At 37.2% G+C, this 18,325-nt stretch overlaps 1 non-coding gene across 1 annotated transcript; it reads right to left on the bottom strand.

Annotated features, from left to right (window-relative positions):
• Positions 1-17,930: 17,930 nt before the first annotated feature.
• On the bottom strand, positions 17,931-18,002 carry TRNAA-CGC. Its single transcript has one exon. It is a non-coding gene; the product is annotated as a tRNA-Ala (tRNA).
• Between the last annotated feature and the right edge of the window lie 323 nt (positions 18,003-18,325).

Genomic DNA, 18,325 nt, shown 5'->3' with positions numbered 1-18,325 from the left:
TTGGATGGGGCTTCTGGCAGAAGCACGGTTCCCAGAAGGTACCATTAGGCTTCTGGTCCCAGTAATGGAAAAGCGCGGAAGCATAATATTCTCTGATAGAGAAGCAATTGGCTGCTATATATGCAGCTCTTCTGGCCAGTGAGGCCATCACTGACCCTAATTCCATAACCGTGCAGTTCAAATGCCCTGTGGAGGAGTGGCCACAGTCTTTGGGTAAAGACTTCCCATACGGGAATTACACAGACCCCTACAATGACCAAGTGGGGGGCATACCTGGAGCACCAGGTGCAGTTCTCTGAAAGCCACCTGTCAGGTCAACTGCACTCCCTACTGGGACCAGTACAGTTTCAAGCAGATCTCCTGGCAGAGCCTGCTGAAATGGAGAATGTACAGAGTTCCTATGTAGAGGATCGGGCTCCCATTCCTGAAGTTGCCTGGTACACAGATGGCTTGTGCCATGGGCAGCCCCCAACATGGGCTGCCATGGCATTGCAGCTGTCCACAGAAAACTTTTTGTATGAAACTGATACTGGGCAGTCCAGCCAATGGGCTGAGCTTTGCACTGTGTGTTTGGTCCTCGTGAATGAAACTGGCCCAGTGCATGTCTGCACTGACAGTTGGTTCGTGTATCTAGGTCTAACTCTGTGGCTGCCCCGGTGGACTGCCCAGGAGTGGATGATAGACCACCACCCCTTATGGGGCTGGGGGTTGTGGGAAGATCTCTGGAAGCGGGGTCTTCAGCAGGGACCCACCATATACCATGTTCCCAGCCATTGGCCATTACAGGCCCTGGGCAATGATGCAGCCAATGCGTTGGCACAAGTTTGCTCCACCCGTGTACCACCAGTTCTGGCCTACATTGACCCTGGGCTCCACTGAAAACTGGGACATGTAGGGGCTTGTACCACAGAACAGGTAGTGAAGCAATGGGAGCTATTGTTGAGCTGGGCACAAGCACAAGTTGCCATGTCACAATGCCTCTGGTGTGCTGAGCAGCACCCAGGGATACAGTGGGTAAAAAGTACCCCAGGCATGGTGCCCCAGGGGAGTTAAGCCACTCCAAGAACATCAAGTGGATTATATAGGGCCTTTGCCTACAGACTGAGGACACTGCCTTGTGTTCATAGGTATGGACACAGCCACTGGCCTAGGGTTTGCGTGGCTAGTAGCAGCTGCTGATCAATGCTATACTGTGATTGTGTTGAAACACCTTATGGCTGCCTATGGCTGGCCTTTATTAATCACCAGTGACAGAGGCAGGAGGTACAGACCTGGACCCACACCAATAATGTGCGGTGGCAGTTACATGTTCCTTATCTCCCACAGGCAGCTGGACTGGTAGAACGGTTCAACATTCAACAGCTTGCTAAAGGACAAACTGTGTGCCTTAGGCCCAGGCTGGTGCCATTGATACACTAACCTCCCACAAGCTATCTGAATGAGCAGCCTTGGTGAATGGAATTGTCTCCCCTTGACAGGGTTGTAGCAGGCTTTCTGCAGGCTATCAAAGTGTGCCTGGGCACCGCTTATAAACAGCTCTTGCCCCCGGCCTACTGGGAACTTTGCTCTTGCCAGCCCCAGAACCTTTGGCAGCAGGTAAACAGGCCATCTGGTCATGGCCCTGGACTATACAGGTAACACGAGAGCCATGGGTAGCCCTGGTGGAGCCCTGGGGACAAGGCTTATGCAATGGGTTGCAGGTAGAAATTTGGATTTATATTTGACCCACACCCTTGCAAGTATCACTCCCGAAGAATGCAGAGAGTTCACTATTAATGGGGAGTTTTGTACTTAGCCCCTGGCCCATTTCTCTCTATACTGTAATGCCAGTGGAGACCCCCTGGTCTGCTACTCTTGGAAAAACTGTCTGGTACCACAGGCCAGAGGCAGCTCCTCTCCCGGCCACCTTTTTGTCTTAAGTTGGACAAGTGGCCTGTGTCCTCCTAGAAGGATGGGACTTGCCCCTAGTGGTCTCTTTGTCTACTCTATCCTATCACCCAGGCTGACAACAGGGAATAGTGTCATGTCCTGGGCTCACATGTTTGCTGCTGTCCACAATGTTTCCCACTGATGAATGTGTACTCAATTGCCTTTCGAAGCAGCCAAGGCACTGCCATGGTGCATTACTCCAGCCATGGCTGAGAACTGGACGTGGTTGTATACCAGGAACATCACACTTGAATGAGACCAGTGATAACAGGCCACAGAAGCGCTACTCCACCGCGACAATCACAACTCCTTACCCCTCATAGGCTATGTCATTTTCAATGGATGAGGATGGTTAGTGGGAAAACACGTGGAACTGGGGGAGCAGGCCCCCCACTGCGTAGAGCAAGTGAGATCTGTACCTAACAGTATCATGGGTGGCTACTCACCGAGATGTGTGCTAACACCACCCCTGCTAATGTTCCCAAGGGCTGGTGGAATGAGTGACAATATGTCGGTACAGAGCCTACCGAATGGCTACCTCAGAGTGTCTCTGGGTCTGAGGGCACTATGGCTGGCCCTACTTGCCTGCTGGCTGGACTGGCCATTGTACCTGGGGACGTCTATATTTAGCTGGATGCATATTACCCACTTTGCCCCAATTGCCTCGCAATTGAGATCCCGTATATCACTGCTGGCACTGGCAGAAATGGGCAGTATGGTGGTTCTATCCCCTGGCGTTATTCATTCCAGGGGTGGGATCCATAGATGTAGAATTACAGGTTGAAGCCTTAGCCCAGTACACCGCACAGGCATTGAATGCTATGCGTCAGGCTATAACCCTTTTAATGGATGAAACCACACAAATGCAGAAAGTAGTTCTGCAAAACTGCATGGCCCTCAATTTCCTAACTGCTGCTTAGGGTGACACCTATGCCATACTCCATGTAGAATGTTGTGTCTACATTCTTGATCATGCCAGTCAAGCACAGGCAGCCCTCCAGGAAATGGATGCTGAAGTCCAAGCCATCATACTCTGGGAGAAGACTCCTTGACAACTTGATAGAATTCCTTGGGGTCCTCCTGGTGGTGGGCAGTAGCCACCCTAAACCTTGTAGCCTGTAGCCTGGTGGTGTTTTGTTGTTCTTTATATTGTTGTTGTGGGTTGTGGGCCCAAGGTAGTGCCCTCTGGGCCAGATCCCATGCTGTGACCTTGGAGGGGTGGAGTGTAGGCCCCTAGGCCTGGCTGGTCCCAGGTCTGGGTGTGATCCAGGATCACGACTAGGAATAGGACCCCAGATTTAGAATGTTACATTAGTGTAGTAGGTCACCTGTGCCTAACATATGTAAGCATGATTCAGCTTATTGTATCACGCATGTGTGGCAGAATGCCATTATTGTTTTCTGACATATATAAAGCCCATGTGGTCCCCTAGCAGGGAAGAAGCGTTTTCCCCGCAGAAAAGTGTTCCCTGCAGAAGCGTGTTCCCCACAATAGAAGAGAGCTTCCTGCAATAAAGTTGGTGCCTGCCATTTCATTCTCATGTCAACCCCTCATGCATTATTCCAAGTGGATATCTCACCACCAAAACCTTCCCTTTTTGATCAGCTCAGCACTGACATACAGTGAGCATATTTCACCTGGCCAATGAAGAGTCAGGTTTCATGCCAGTGCTAAATCTGTGACTTTCTGTAAAAGTCTCAGATCACAACAAGGCCAGTCACCTTCCACCTCAGACCCCGCTGATCTGCCCAAGAGACATTGCAACTGTGGCTGGCACCAGTGGCCCATCCTACATGTGTGGGCCACATGAACTGAGGGCTGCTGGTTGACAATGAATGCACAGCTCAGAGACTGTGCAGAGTCAGGCTGGCTGTCTGGCAACAAGCCCACAGGGGCAATTGGTGGGCTGGCTGGGGTGGGGCCCCAGGGAGACAAGAGAAGGAGTGAGCCAATCTCACCGAACCAATGCAGCCTCAGAATTGGCCATGTGGGGGAGGGTTCAACAAAAGCAAGATAATGCCCACTTGTAGACTGCCCCAGAGCAGGCCCAACAAAGGAGCAAAGGCAGCTATCCGTCTAGCCCTCGACACAGTGCCATGCAACTCAGTCTTTCTCCATATGTTTTTTGTACCTCCCAAGCCCCTGACCCTATGCCCAAGCCCGGGGTGAGTATCTGTGAGTGAGTGAGTCTGTGTGGGCCTTCCAAGGGGACCTCCAAGATTTCAGGTTCCCTCCATTTCACCCAAGACGGCGAGAATCCCCACTGGTTTTTACAGTCAGATTTTGTAGAACTCTTCTTCCCAGAACTGGAATGCTGGGCTAGGGCCCCTCATTTCTTCAGTTGGGGCCTCTGCAGCCACACTCTATCTCCCACTGCTCAATCTGCACGCATAGGTAGCGGGATCAGCCCATTTCGCATCTCTACCCCTTCTACCAGTCTCGATGTGGCTTTTTCTTTATATCCTCGGATGTATGTGTTTTGGTTAGCTAGGCTTCAGGGGGTTCTCCAAGTTGTGTGTTTTATAATTCGGTTGTAATTTTAATGCAGTCACTAAAGGAGGCAAACTCTGCTTTTACCTAGCCCTCCATCTTGTCCAGAACCAAAACTCATAATAGAAAATCAACTTGTAAATGTAAAATGAATGATTTAGAAAATCACCATTTGGAAAACATTATGCTAATAATTGATTCAGGCAAGGATCATTGGTGAGGGTTAAATTAAGTGGGTGAAAGTTGAATAAGAACAGGATTATTTGCATAGTCTCAAAGTATCTCCTCACAAGATATTTGTTAATTGCAAAGGAAAAAGTAGTTATGGGAAAACCTGGCAGACACCATCATAACCAAGTGATCAAAGTTAACATTACCAGTAATGATACAACTGACATTATATGTCTATTGATATGATGTGCTGAAAGGAACACAATATCGATTCTCTTGAATTTCTATGCAAATGTATAGCCTGAACTGTGAGGCAATAGCAAACTAACCAAAATTATGGAACATTCTACAAAATTACTGGCCTTTATTCTTCAAAAATGCTGATGTCATAAAAGAAAAAGAAAGATCTCAGATTAAAGAAGATGAAAGAATGACAACTGAATTCAACAGTAAATAAGATTTTCTTTTGCTAAATAGGGAATTATGGGGGAGGCTGATATCAGCAATATGGCAGAGTAGGAAGCTCTGGACCTCCTTTTCCTACATACACACTAATTCACTAAAAATTTGTGGACAAATATTCTTTCTGAGAAATCAGAAATTAATGGAAAGGAATCTGAACCTCAGGAGACCACGAAACCAGACTCACCGAAGCTGGTAAGGAGATTCAGAACATCTCCTCACCAAAGACCCTGTCTCTGGTGCAGTGCAATATAAGCACGAAGAGACTCTCTAGCTCCCAGCTTCACACAGAAAAGGAAGGAGTTGATTTGTACTTCAAGAACCCCAACTTTTCAAAGAAGATTGGTTCACCAGAGGATTGGCTTCTGTCTTGCCAGTCTTGGAACTTTGAGAAGTCTTGCACAGTTTACCCATCTGCAGGAGAATAGAGGTAACAGCTTTGGCTGGTAGATACCATAAATCCTCCTTCTTGCTCAGGATGGAGCTAGAAAACAACGAAAACAAAAATTAACCCTAGTTCTCAACTTCCCCCTTTACTGGAGCTGCTGGAAGAATTAGCACCTGTCTCACCAGTCCTGGAACTCTGATGGATCTGGCACAATCTAACTTTACATATTAAAGAACTAGAAAAAGAATAACAAATCCAAAAGTTGGCAGAAGAAAGGAAACATTAAAGATTAGAGCAGAAATAAATAAAATAGACTAGGAAAGCAATTTAAAAATTAAAAAAAAACTAAGAGCTGGTTTTTAAAAGATAAACAAAATTGATGAATGCTTAGGTAAACTAATGAAGAAAAATAAAAAAGATTCAAATAAAATCAGAAGTGAAGGAAGAGATGTTACAACTGATGCCACAGAAACAAACAAAAAGGATCATCAGAGATTACTATGAACAATTACACACAAAAAAAATAGACAACCTATAAAAGAAATAAAGTCCTAGAAACATCAATCTGCCAAGACTAACTCATGAAGAAATAGAAAGTCTGAACAGACCTATAACTAGTATGGATGTTGAGTCAAAAATCTCCCAAAGAAGTAAATCCCAGGACCAGATGGCTTCACAGGTGAATTCTACCAAATATTTAGAGTAATATTAATGCAAGCCTTTCTTAAACTCTTCCAAATATTTGAAGAGTAGGAAACACTTTCAAGCTCATTTTATGAAGGTAGCTTTACCTTGATATAGAAACCAGACAGAGATATCACAAGAAAAAAAAAAAAAAACTCAGGCCAATATCCCTGATGAATATAGATGCAAAATTTCTCAACAAAATACTAGCAAATTGAATCCACCAACAATTCATTAAAAGGTTTATATTTCATGACTAAATGAAATTTACCCCTGGAATGCAAGGATTGTTCATCGCCAACAAATAAATTAATATGATACACCATCATTAACAAAATGAAGGATAAAAATTGTATAATCTTCTCAATAGGTGCAGAAAAAAGCATTTTAAAAATTCAACATCTTTTTATGATAAAAAAAAAAAACTCAACAAATTAAGAATCGAAGGAAACTACCTTAATATATTAAAGGCTATATATGAAAATCCCACAGCTAATATCATACTCAACAGTGAAAAATTAAAGGGTTTTCTTCTAAGATCAGCAACAAGACAAGAATGTCCACCCACTTATATTCAACATAACACTGGAAGTACTAGCCATAGCAATCAGGCAAGAAAAAGAAATAAAAGCATTCAAATCAAAAAAGAAAGAAGTAAAATATCCCAGTTTGCAGACAATATGATCTTATATACAGAAAACTCTAATGACTTAATTCAAAGACTGTTAGAACTAAACAAAAAATTTAGTAAAGTTGCAGGATAAAAAATCAACATACAAAAATAGTTGTGTTTCTATACACTGACAAGTTATTTGAAAAGAAAAGGGAGAGAATAATCACATTTACAATAGTACCAAAAAGAGTAAAATAAGTAGAACTAAACTTAACAAAGGAAGCGAAAGACTTCTATACTGAAAACTACAAAACACTGATGGAAGAAATTATACAAGACACAAACAAATGGAAAGATGTCCCATGATCATGGATTAGAAAACTTAACATTGTTAAATGTCTGCACTATACAAAGAAATCTGCAAATTCAATGCAATCTCTATGAAAATCTCAATGGTATTTTTTACAGAAGAAGAAATAATTCTAAAATTCATATAGAACTGCAGAAGTCCATAAATAGTCAAATCAATCTTGAGAAAGAAGAGCAAAACACATTACAAAGCTACAGTAATCAAAACTATATGGTACTGGCATAAAGACAGACATATGAACCAATGGAACAGAATAGCAAGCCCAGAAATAAACTCACACATATATGGTAAACTGTTCTTAATAAGGGTGTCAAGAATACACAATAGGGAAAGGACAGTTTCTTCAATACATGGTGTTGGAAAACTAGATATTCATATGCAAAAGAATGAAATTAAACAATTATCTTACATCACATATACATATCAACTCAAAATGAACTAAAGATTCAAACAAACACTTGAAACTGTAAAAATTCTAGAAGAAACTATAGCGGAAAAGCTTCATAACATTGGTATTGGCAATGATTTTATGACTATAACCCTGAAAGCAAAGGTAACAAAAACAAACAAGTGGAATGACATCAAACTAAAAGGATTTTTCTGCACAACAGAAGGAAAACAAATCAAAGGAAACTTTCTTTTGGTAGATCGAAAGGGCAATCTACAGAATAGGAGAAAATATTTGCAAACTGTGTATCTGTTGACAGCATACTCTCCAAAAAATATAAGGAATTCCTATGACTCAATAGTAAAAAACAATCAAACAAAACAAAACTAAGCTAAACAAAAACATCACTAACCACCTGATTAAAAAATAGGCTAACAACTTAGCTAGATATTTCTCCAGAGAAGACATACAAATGGCCAACAGGTATAATAAAAAGCATGGTCTATATCTCTAATAATGAGGAAAATGTAAATTACAACTGCAATAAGATATATTCATTCAGACCTTTCATGACGGCTATTATCAAAATGACAAAAAAAAAAATGTTGGTGAGGATGTGGAGAAATTGAAATGTGGAGAAATTGGCACAGTCAGTTGGGATGCAAAATGGGGCAGCAGCTGTGGAAAACAGTATGAAGATTCCTTTAAAAAAAAATAAAAAATAAATAGAAGTACCATATAATCCAGGAATCCCACTTCTAGGTATTTATCCAAAAGTATTGAAATTAGGATCCCAAAGAAATATTACCAGTCCTGTGGTCATTGCAGCACTAATCACAATAGCTACTATGTGGGGAAAGCCTAAATGCCTATTGACAGATCAATAGATAAAGAAAATGTGACATAGACATACAATGGAATACAATTAAGTCTTTAAAAAAGAGAAAATTCTAAAACATGTCGCAACATAGATGACTCTGGAGGACATTATTCCAAGTGAAATAAATCACAAAAAGACAAATACAGCATGATTCCACTTATACAAGATATCCAAAATAGTCAAATTCATAGAATCAAAGAGTGGAATAGTGTTTGGTTACCAGGAGGGAGAAATGGGGAGTTACTAATTAATTGGCATAAAGATTTAGTGAAACAAAATGAATATGCTTTTAAAAGCTCTGCTGTACAACATTGTACCTATAGTCAACAGTAATGCATTGTGAACTTAAAAATTGATTAAAAGGATAGATCTGATGTTAAGTGTTTTTACTAACATGAAATATAATTTTTAAAAAGTACATTATATGGAAAATTAACAAAGTCCGAATAAAGCCAATATGTTAAATAATAGTATTATATCAGTTAATTTCTGATTTTGATAATTGCACTGTAGTTATGTAAGAGAATATTATTATTAGGAAACATACACTGAAATACTTAGAGGTAAATAATCATTATGTCCACAACTTACTCTCAAATGATTCAGAAAAAAAAAATATATATATATATAAGTCATGTCATTAATTTTTTAAAAATTCAAGGATTTTATATAAAAAATAGATTAAAGTAAATGAGATAAAATGTTCATATTTGGGAAATTTGGGTAACAGACATATAGGAATTCATTTTTCTATTCTCACAGATTTCTGTAAAAATAAAACTACTTGAACAGTAATAGTTAAAAGAAAAAGAAAAGAATAAGATATAAGATATCTTAGGATAGTAGTCAAGTCACTTAACAAATGTCCACATCTCTATGTAGGACATGTAAATGTTATCACCCAAACTCCATGTTCCTTTCCTTTCTGTACTCCTTTCCCTTTATTGCCAGCTTTTTCTCTGCAGTTATATGTACACAGATTTTGTTTTTCACAATAACAATTTTATCCATTCAATGAGTACATATTGCTTTCCCCAGAGGGAGGAAAGCATCTCAGGATTGAATTGAGAGCCACTTTGCTTTTCAATCTATGCCCCAGTACAGAATCTTAGAAGTTCTTTGTTGGTTGCACCATGAGGAGACTATGTCAGCACTTTACTGACCTTGAGGAGAATGCAGAACTCCAATAAGTCTCCCCTTGGGGCTCAGAAAACCTTCACAGACTTGACCTCCAGTTTCTCTTATTTTAGTAGGTAGGAACTTCCAAATATATGGTGATAGAAGGAAATTTAACTTTGGGTAGTGAAAACACAATGCAATATACATATGACATATTATTGAATTGTACACTTGAAACCTATATGATTTATCAACCAAAGTCACCCCAATAAGTTAAATTTTAAAAGTGATTTTTAAAAATGGAATGAAGTGCTAAAATTTCCAAACAGAACTCCCCGTTAGCACAAATGAATGCTCACTAAAACATAATTGAGTTCAATGCCATTAGAGAAAGAGGATATTATTTTTTCTTATTGATCTACAATTAAGCAAAAGGAATAGATGCATTTATATTTTTTTCTGCCAAAATTTTCCTCTAAAAGTCTTGAAAATTAATACTTGTGAACAGTACAATACTCGGAGTTGCGGAAATAGGCTCATGCTCAGTTAAGGTAGATCTACTGATTCGGACCACAAGAATCTACTGATTCTTCTACCTGGCATACCGGCCCACAATCACCTTTGACCAGATGTCTGTCTCTAATGGCCCGATTTGAGTCAACATAAAAGAAAAAAAATAGTCCTATAAAAATCAATATCAAGAAGCAAAACTCCAAAGTAAACCCATATTTATATGGGCAAATAATTTTTGACAAAAAAGCCAAAACATACAGTGGAGAAAGGAAAGCCTCTTCAATAAAGGGTGCTGGGAAAACTAGAAAGCCACCTGCAAAAGAATGAAACTAGACTGTTGTGAAGATATATGCACCCCCATGCTCATTGCAGCATTATTCATAGTGGCCTAGATATGGAAACAACCGAAGTGTCCTACAATAATGATTGAATAAAGAAGATGTGGTCTATATATACAATGGAATATTACTCAGACATAAGAAATGATGAAACACTGACGTTTGTGACAACATGAATTGATCTTGAGATTATCATGCTAAGCAAAATAAGTCAGATGAAAAAATTGAGAATCATATTATTTCGCTCATATGTGGAATATAAAAATGAAAGCAACAAAAGAACATGACAAACAAACAGAGATATATGAATATGGACAATAATTTAATGATTACCAGAAGGAAGAGCAGGAGAGGGGAGGTAGATATAGATAAAGCGTGACAAATATATGGTGATGAAAGGAAATTTACCTTTGGGTGGTGAACACGCAGTGCAATATACATCTGATATATTATTAAATCGTATACTTGAAATCTATGTGATTTATTAACCAATGTCACCCCAATAAATTTAATTTAAAAATAAAGAAACAACAAATTTTTAAAAACACACAATAAGGAATATTAACAAAGCCATATCCTTCACTAGACTGGATGTGTATGTGTATGATCCTAGACATTAAAAGGATGGTTATGAAATATATAAACAATGTAAATTCATAAAATTCAACTACTTCGGTAAATAACCATGTTCCTTGAAAAATGCAACTTACTTAATAGAAGTAATATAAGAAGAAATAGAAAAATCTGAAAATCACCATTTCTGCCAAGTACATTGAATTCCTTGTAAGAACATTCTGCCTCAGATAGTTTCATTAGTAATTTTTTATCAACTATTTAAGGAAGAAATAATACCGATCATACACAAATTATTTTAGAAAATAGAGTAGAGAGAATACTTCACAAGTCATTATAAGGCTAGCATAACCTGTTGTTAAAACCTGACAAAGACTACATGAACATAGATTTAAAATCCTTAACAGAATCCTAGCAAATTGAATCAGCAACTTATAAAAATAATGTTATTCTTGACCTAGTGGGGTTTACCCCAGGAAGTCAAGGCAGCTTTAACATTAAAAATTCAATTATGTAATTTGCCTCATACACAGAATTAGGTGAGCTAGATTATCTATATGACAAAACATTATATAGTCATTAAAAAGATCTTATTTTATCTCTGCCCATTGTCTTAAAGATCATTTGTCATATATTGTTAGTGGAGGATGGGGAGAAAGGGGAAAAACAATAAACCAATAAAATAAAATGTATATAGAAAACACAAAGACATATGATGGCTGAATGGATAAGAAAACAAGACTCTTGCACATGCTGCCTACAAAAGGCTCATTTCAGATTAGAAGACACACACAAACTGAAAGTAAAGGGATGAAAAGACATAAAAAAAATGAAATCTTGCCATCCGCAACATGGATGGACCTAGAGTGTATTGTAATGAGTGGAGTAAGTCAGAAAGAGAATGACAAATGTCATATGTGAAATCTAGAGAACAGGATAAACAAGCAAACAACAGAAACAAGTTCATAGATACACAGAGCATTTTGGCAGTTGTCAGATTGGGAGGTGGGGGAATGAATGAAGGAGAGAGGGGATTGAGTGGTACAAAGTGGTAGTTACAAAATAGTCATGGGGATGTAGAGTATAGCATAGGAAATATAGTTAGTAGTATTGTAATAACTGTACATGGTGTCAGATAGGTACTGGATTTATCGGGGGATCACTTCATAAGTTAAATAAATGTATAATCACTGTGTTGTACACCCGAATCTAATATATTGTACATCAGCTACAATTGAAAAAATAAAATATAAAAATTAATTAAAAAAAAAAAAGAAAAAGAAAATGCATATCAGAAAATAAAATTACAGGCAGTAAACTTCTTGACATTGATATTAGTAATTTTTTTTAGATCTGACACCAAAGATAATGGCAACAAAAGCAAAAATAAATAAATGAAACTACATCAAACTGAAAAGCTTCTGCACAGCAAAGGAAATCATCAATAAAACAAAAAGGCAATCTACTAGATGAAAAAAATATTTGTTTTTTTTTTTTAAATTAGAGTTGACATTCAGTATAATTTTATATTAGTTTCAGGTGTACAGTATAGTGGTCAGAGATTTATATAATTTACAAAGTGATCCCCTGATTAGTCTAGTACTCACCTGGCACTATACGCAGTTATTACAATATTATTGACTATATTCCCTATGCCGTATTTCATTACCCGTGACTGTTTTGTATCTACTAAATTGTACTTCTTAATCCTTTCAATTTTTTCACCCAGGCCTCCAACACTGCCTTCCATCTGGCAATCACTAGTTTGTTCGCTGTATCTATGAGTCCGTTTTCATTTTGTTTCTTCATTTGTTTTGTTCTTTAGATTCCACATGAAAGTGAAATCGTATGGTAATTGTCTTTCTCTGTCTGACTTATTTCACTAAGCATAATACCCTCTAGGTTCATTCATGTTGTAAATGGTAAGATTTGTTTTCCTTCCTTCCCTCTTTTTATTAAACAGCCCTTCACCTTTTTCACCCAGCTCCCAAATCCACCTCTTCTTTGGCAATCACCAGTTGTTGTGTTTGTCAATCTGTTTTTGTTTAGTTTGTTCATTTCTTTTGTTCCTTAGACTCTACATATAAATGAAATCAAATAGTATTTATCTTTCTGTCTGATTTACTTAACCCAGCATAATGCCCTCTAGGTCCATCCATTTTCCTGCAAATAGTACGATTTTATTTTTTTAATAGAATAACATTAGTGGAATAATATTCCATTGTATATATGTATCATAACTTCTTTATCCAATAGTCAACTTATTAATAGAGACCTAGGTTGCTTCCATAACTTGCTTATTGTGAATAGCACTGCTATGAACATAGGGGTGCATAGATCTTTACAAACTAGTGTTTTTGTTTTCTTTGGATAAATATCCAGAAGTGCAATTGCTGAGTCGAAAGATAATTCTATTTTTAATTGTTTGAAGACTCTCTGAACTGTTTTCCAGAGTGGCTGTACCAATTTTCAATCCCACTAATGTGTGAGAGTTCCTTTTCTCAACATTCTCACCACCATTTCTTGTTTTGTTTTGTTTTGTTTTTATGTCAGATTGATAGCCAATCTGACATCTGTGAGGTGATATTTCTTTGTGGTTTTTATTTGCCTTTCTCTGATGATTAGCGACCTTGAGTATCTTTTCATATGTCTTTTGGCCATCTCTATTCCCCTTTGGCAAAATATCTATTTAGGTCTTCTGCCCATTTTAAATTTGGTTATTTGTTTTTTTGTTGTTGAGTTGTATGGGTTCTTTGTAAATTTTGGATATTAACCCCTTGTCAAATGTATCTTCTCCCAAATGTCTTCTCCTATTCAGTTCATCTTTTTATTTTGTCAATAGTTTCCTTTGCTGTGCAAAAACTTTTTAGTATGATGTAGTCCCATTTGTTTATTTTTTCTTTTGTTTCCCTTCTCCCAGGAGATATATTAGGAAAAAAAAATACTAAAAGCAATTTAGAGAGTTTATTGCCTACGTTTTCTTCTAGAAGTTTTATGGTATAAGGTCTTACATTTAAGTCTTAAATCCATCTTGAGTTTATTCTTGTATATCCGATTTCATTTTTTTTGCATGCGTCTGTCCAATTTCATTTTTTTGCATGTATTTGTCCAGTTTTCCCAACTCCATTTGTTGAAGAGACTGTCTTTATCCTATTATATAATCTTGCCTCCTTTGTCATAGAATAAATGACCGTATAAGCATGGTTTTATTTCTGAGCTCCCAATTCTATCCCATTGATTTATGTGTCTGTTTTTATTCTAGTCTGTTTTGATTACTGTAGCTTTCGTAGTATAGTTTGATATCAGGCAGTGTAATACCCCCAACTTTGTCCTCCTTTCTCAAGATTGCTGTAGCTATTTGAGATCTTTTATGCTTCTATATAAATTTTTGAATTGTTTGTTCTAGTTCTCTGAAAAATTGCATTGGTATTTTGATAGAGATTGCATTTGGGTAGTATGGCCATTTTAATGATGTTGATTCTTCCTACACGTGAGCATCATATATACTTTCATTTGTGTGTATCTTCTTCAAAATTTTTCAATGACATAATTTTCTGAGAACAGATTTTTTTACCTCCTTGATTAATTTGATTCCTAGATATTTTATTGTTTTTGATGCAATTGTAAAAAGGATTGTTTTCTTAATTTCTCTTTTTGATAGTTTATCATTGGTGCAACTAACTTCATAATATTAATTTTGTATTCTCCTACTTTACCAAATTTATTTATCAGTTCTAACAGTTTTTTGGTGAAATCTTTAGGGTTCTATATATACCTATATCTACATACATATAGATATATATAGATATGTATATAGATATATATATCATATAATCTGCAAATAATAAGAGTTTTACTTCTTCCTTTGCAATTTGGATATCTTTTATTTCTCTTTCTTGTCTTACTGCTATGTCTAAGGCTTTCAAAACAGTGTTGAAGAGAAGTGGTGAAACTGGGCATCCTTGTCTTGTTCCTGATGTTAAGGAAAATGCTTTTAGCTTTCTCCTTTGAGTATATTAGCTGTAGGTTTGTCATATATGGTCTTTATTATGTTGAAGAATGTTTCCTCTATTCCCACTTTGCTGAGTTTTCATCATAAATGGATGCTGAATTTTATTAAACTCTTTCTCTGCATCTATTGATATGATCAAATGATTTTTATCTTTATTAATGTAGCATATAAATTTCATTTATTATGGCTGAGTAGTATTCCATTGTACTTACATACCACCTCATCTTTATCCAATCATCTATTGATGGACGCTAAGGTTTCTTCCATATCTTGGCTATTGTAAACAGTGCCACAATAAATATAGTGGTGCATATATTTTTTCAAATTATTGTTTTTATTTTCTTTGGGTAAATACCCAGAAGTAGAATTGCTAGGTTATAAGATATTTCTATTTTTAATTTTTTGAGAAACCTCAAAAAAATTTTCCATAGTGGCTGTACCAATTTGCAATCCCACCAACAGTGCACGAAGGTTCCTTTTTCTTCACATCCTTGCCAGCACTTGTTTGTTGATTTATTGATAATAGCCATCCTGACAGGTATAAGATGATATCTCACTGTGGTTTTAATTTGTATTTTTCTGATAATTAGTGACCTTGAGCATCTTTTCATATGTCTGTTGGCCATCTGTATGTCCTCTTTGGAGAAATGCCTATTCAGGTCCTTTACTCATTTTTTAATTGGATTGTTTGGTGTTTGGGGTGTTGTTTTTTAAGAGTTCTTTATAAATTTTGAATTTTAACCCCTTGTCAGATGTATCATTGTGGGAGAAAATATTTGGATATCACATATCCAATAAGGGGTTAATATCCAAAATATATAAAGAACTCATACAACTCAACTACAATAACAAAACCTAATTATAAAATGGGCATAGGATCTGAATAGACTTTTTTTTTTTTTAAGAAAACATACAGATGGCTAACAGGCACATGAAAAGATGCTCAACATCACTAATCATCAGGGAAATACAAATCAAACCCACAATGAGATGCCAACTCACACCTGTCAGAATGACTGTTATCAAAAAGTCAAAAAATAACAAGTGTTGGTGAGGATGTGAAGAAAGGGGAGCACTTGTGCACTGTTGGTGGGATTGTATATTGGTGCAGCCACTATGAAAAACAATATGGAGATTCTTCAAAAAACTAAAAATAGAACTACCATACAACCCAGAAGTTCCACTTTTCAGTATTTATTCGAAGCAAACAAAAACACTAATTTGAAAAGATCTATGTAAATCCATGTTCACTGCAGCACTATTTACAATAGCCAAGATATGGAAGCAACCCACATGCTAAGAATGGATAAAGAAGACATGATATATATACACATACATACATATACATATATACATACATATATACACTATAATGTATATATATATATAATAATATATATTTTACTCAGGAATAAAAAAAATAATGAAATCTTTCCATTTGCAACAACATGTATGTATCTATCCAGAGGGTATTATGCTAAGTGAAATAAGTCAGACAGATAAATACATATACTGTATAATTTCCTTTATTGTGGCACCTGAAAAACAAAACAAAACAAAAACAGACTCATACAATCATAAGAAACTGATGATTGCCAGAGGGGAGGCAGGGGAAGAAATGGGTGAAAAATGTGAAGGGGAATTTTTTTAAAAAATAACAAACTCTTGATGAGCTACATATTACTACATCTCCTACAACATCTTCTATGTTTCCCTATCTCATCCTATGTTCTAGCCATATGTAACTAATTTTCCAATGTTTTGTGTCATTTCTTCATGCCACCTGCATGGTATTAATTATAACTAGAATAACACACTGATCCTCATGTCCAGCTGTAAACATCCCATGTGTATTCTTTAATACATATCACAAGTGTCTCTTCTTTTGGAAGCTTTACCTGATTTACCCCCCTCAAGAAGAGTTGATCTTATCCTCTTCTGTGTCACAGTGTATCTTTTTATGAACCTCCAATACGGTAATTATAACACAGAGTGCAAATATTACTTATATATTGACTCTCCCTTACTTGACTCTCAGATTGATTCCCTAATTTACCAGAGGTACGTAACAACATAGAGAAGTCACACGAAAAATGTGTACTAAATAAATTATTGGAATTTCTCTTAACAAGGGCAGAGAAATACCTGTTGTTGTTTTTAGTACATTTTTAAATGTAAATAGAAACAATAAAGTCAATTATTGTTATTACATTATCGATATTCCAAAGCACGCAACTGAATCAAGGAATGAACCTAACTGCAAAGCAAAAATCACATAAGCATAAAAATTCATTTAATTACAGTTGCCCAGAATGCATCCTCAATTGGATCCTCAACGCTACCATGCAATGTTTTATTGGTTTCTAACTAATTTTGCCTTCCATTTCCACAAGCGATTCCTAACCTTTACACTTTTCCAGATCTCCTACACTGGACCATGACAAGGTTTCCTGTACAGAAACCTTGAGTAAAGCCAAAGAGGTAGAGAGAAATAAAATGAGAACTAAGTTAGTAACTAGCATTTAAAGAAATTCCTCTTATGGTCCTAGGATGGACTCTTGAACACCGATACGCAACCACACAATACTATTAACACATCCTACCTTTCTCTCCCCCTAAAAAAATTACTAACATTTTATTTTTACCCATTATTTTCTTGTGGAAAATGGGAGTGGATATAGGACCTCATTTAACTGAGCTAAATCATTCTTTTATATGCAGCTGTATTCTCTCTTCCTGAATGAGATCATAGAATGAATTTACATCTAAGTTGGCCCTGTGGCTTCGTAGAACTCACTGCCTAATTAAACATCCCAGGGAAGCGTCCAGGAAGCTGAGAATATGGCGGCGGTTAATTAACCAAACGGAAAAAAAATAAACATGCAGGTGGTTAATAGCTCAATTTAAAGGAAATAATAATAGCAAAAACGAGGAAGGACTAAAACACTTCAATTATTTCAGGCCAGGTACAAGAACGGTTAGGGAAGAAAAGACAGGTGTGGAGATGCCGGGGATTGAACCCGGGGCCTCATACATGCGAAGCAAGCGCTCTACCACTGAGCTACATCCCCATGACCTCGCTGGTGGGGGAGGGGTTACCAAGTAGAATTTCTGTCCTATCAAAAATGCGAAGCGTTTTACTTAGCTATTTTGTAGTCAATCGGAGTTGCCATCTTTGAGGGTGAATTCTACCTAAAGCTTCGTTCGGATTACGCCCAAGTAACCTTCTTCTGAGACGCGTCGACAATATCTACTGGTATTGAAGCAGAAGCACAATTTTAGCATCTTCAGCACAATTGTTCTTTCTCCCATTGGCCAAATCGAATCCCAGGCGAATAAAATTAAGGGATTTTTCAGGACCCTTTAAAGAATGTTCTACTAGCCAAAGGCTCAT

The sequence above is a fragment of the Pteropus alecto genome, unplaced genomic scaffold (genome assembly GCF_000325575.1).
Source record: "Pteropus alecto unplaced genomic scaffold, ASM32557v1 scaffold173, whole genome shotgun sequence".
Lineage (NCBI taxonomy): Eukaryota > Metazoa > Chordata > Mammalia > Chiroptera > Pteropodidae > Pteropus > Pteropus alecto.
The sequence above is the reverse complement of the archived record's forward strand: the minus strand, read 5'-3'. Positions and strand labels throughout refer to the sequence as shown.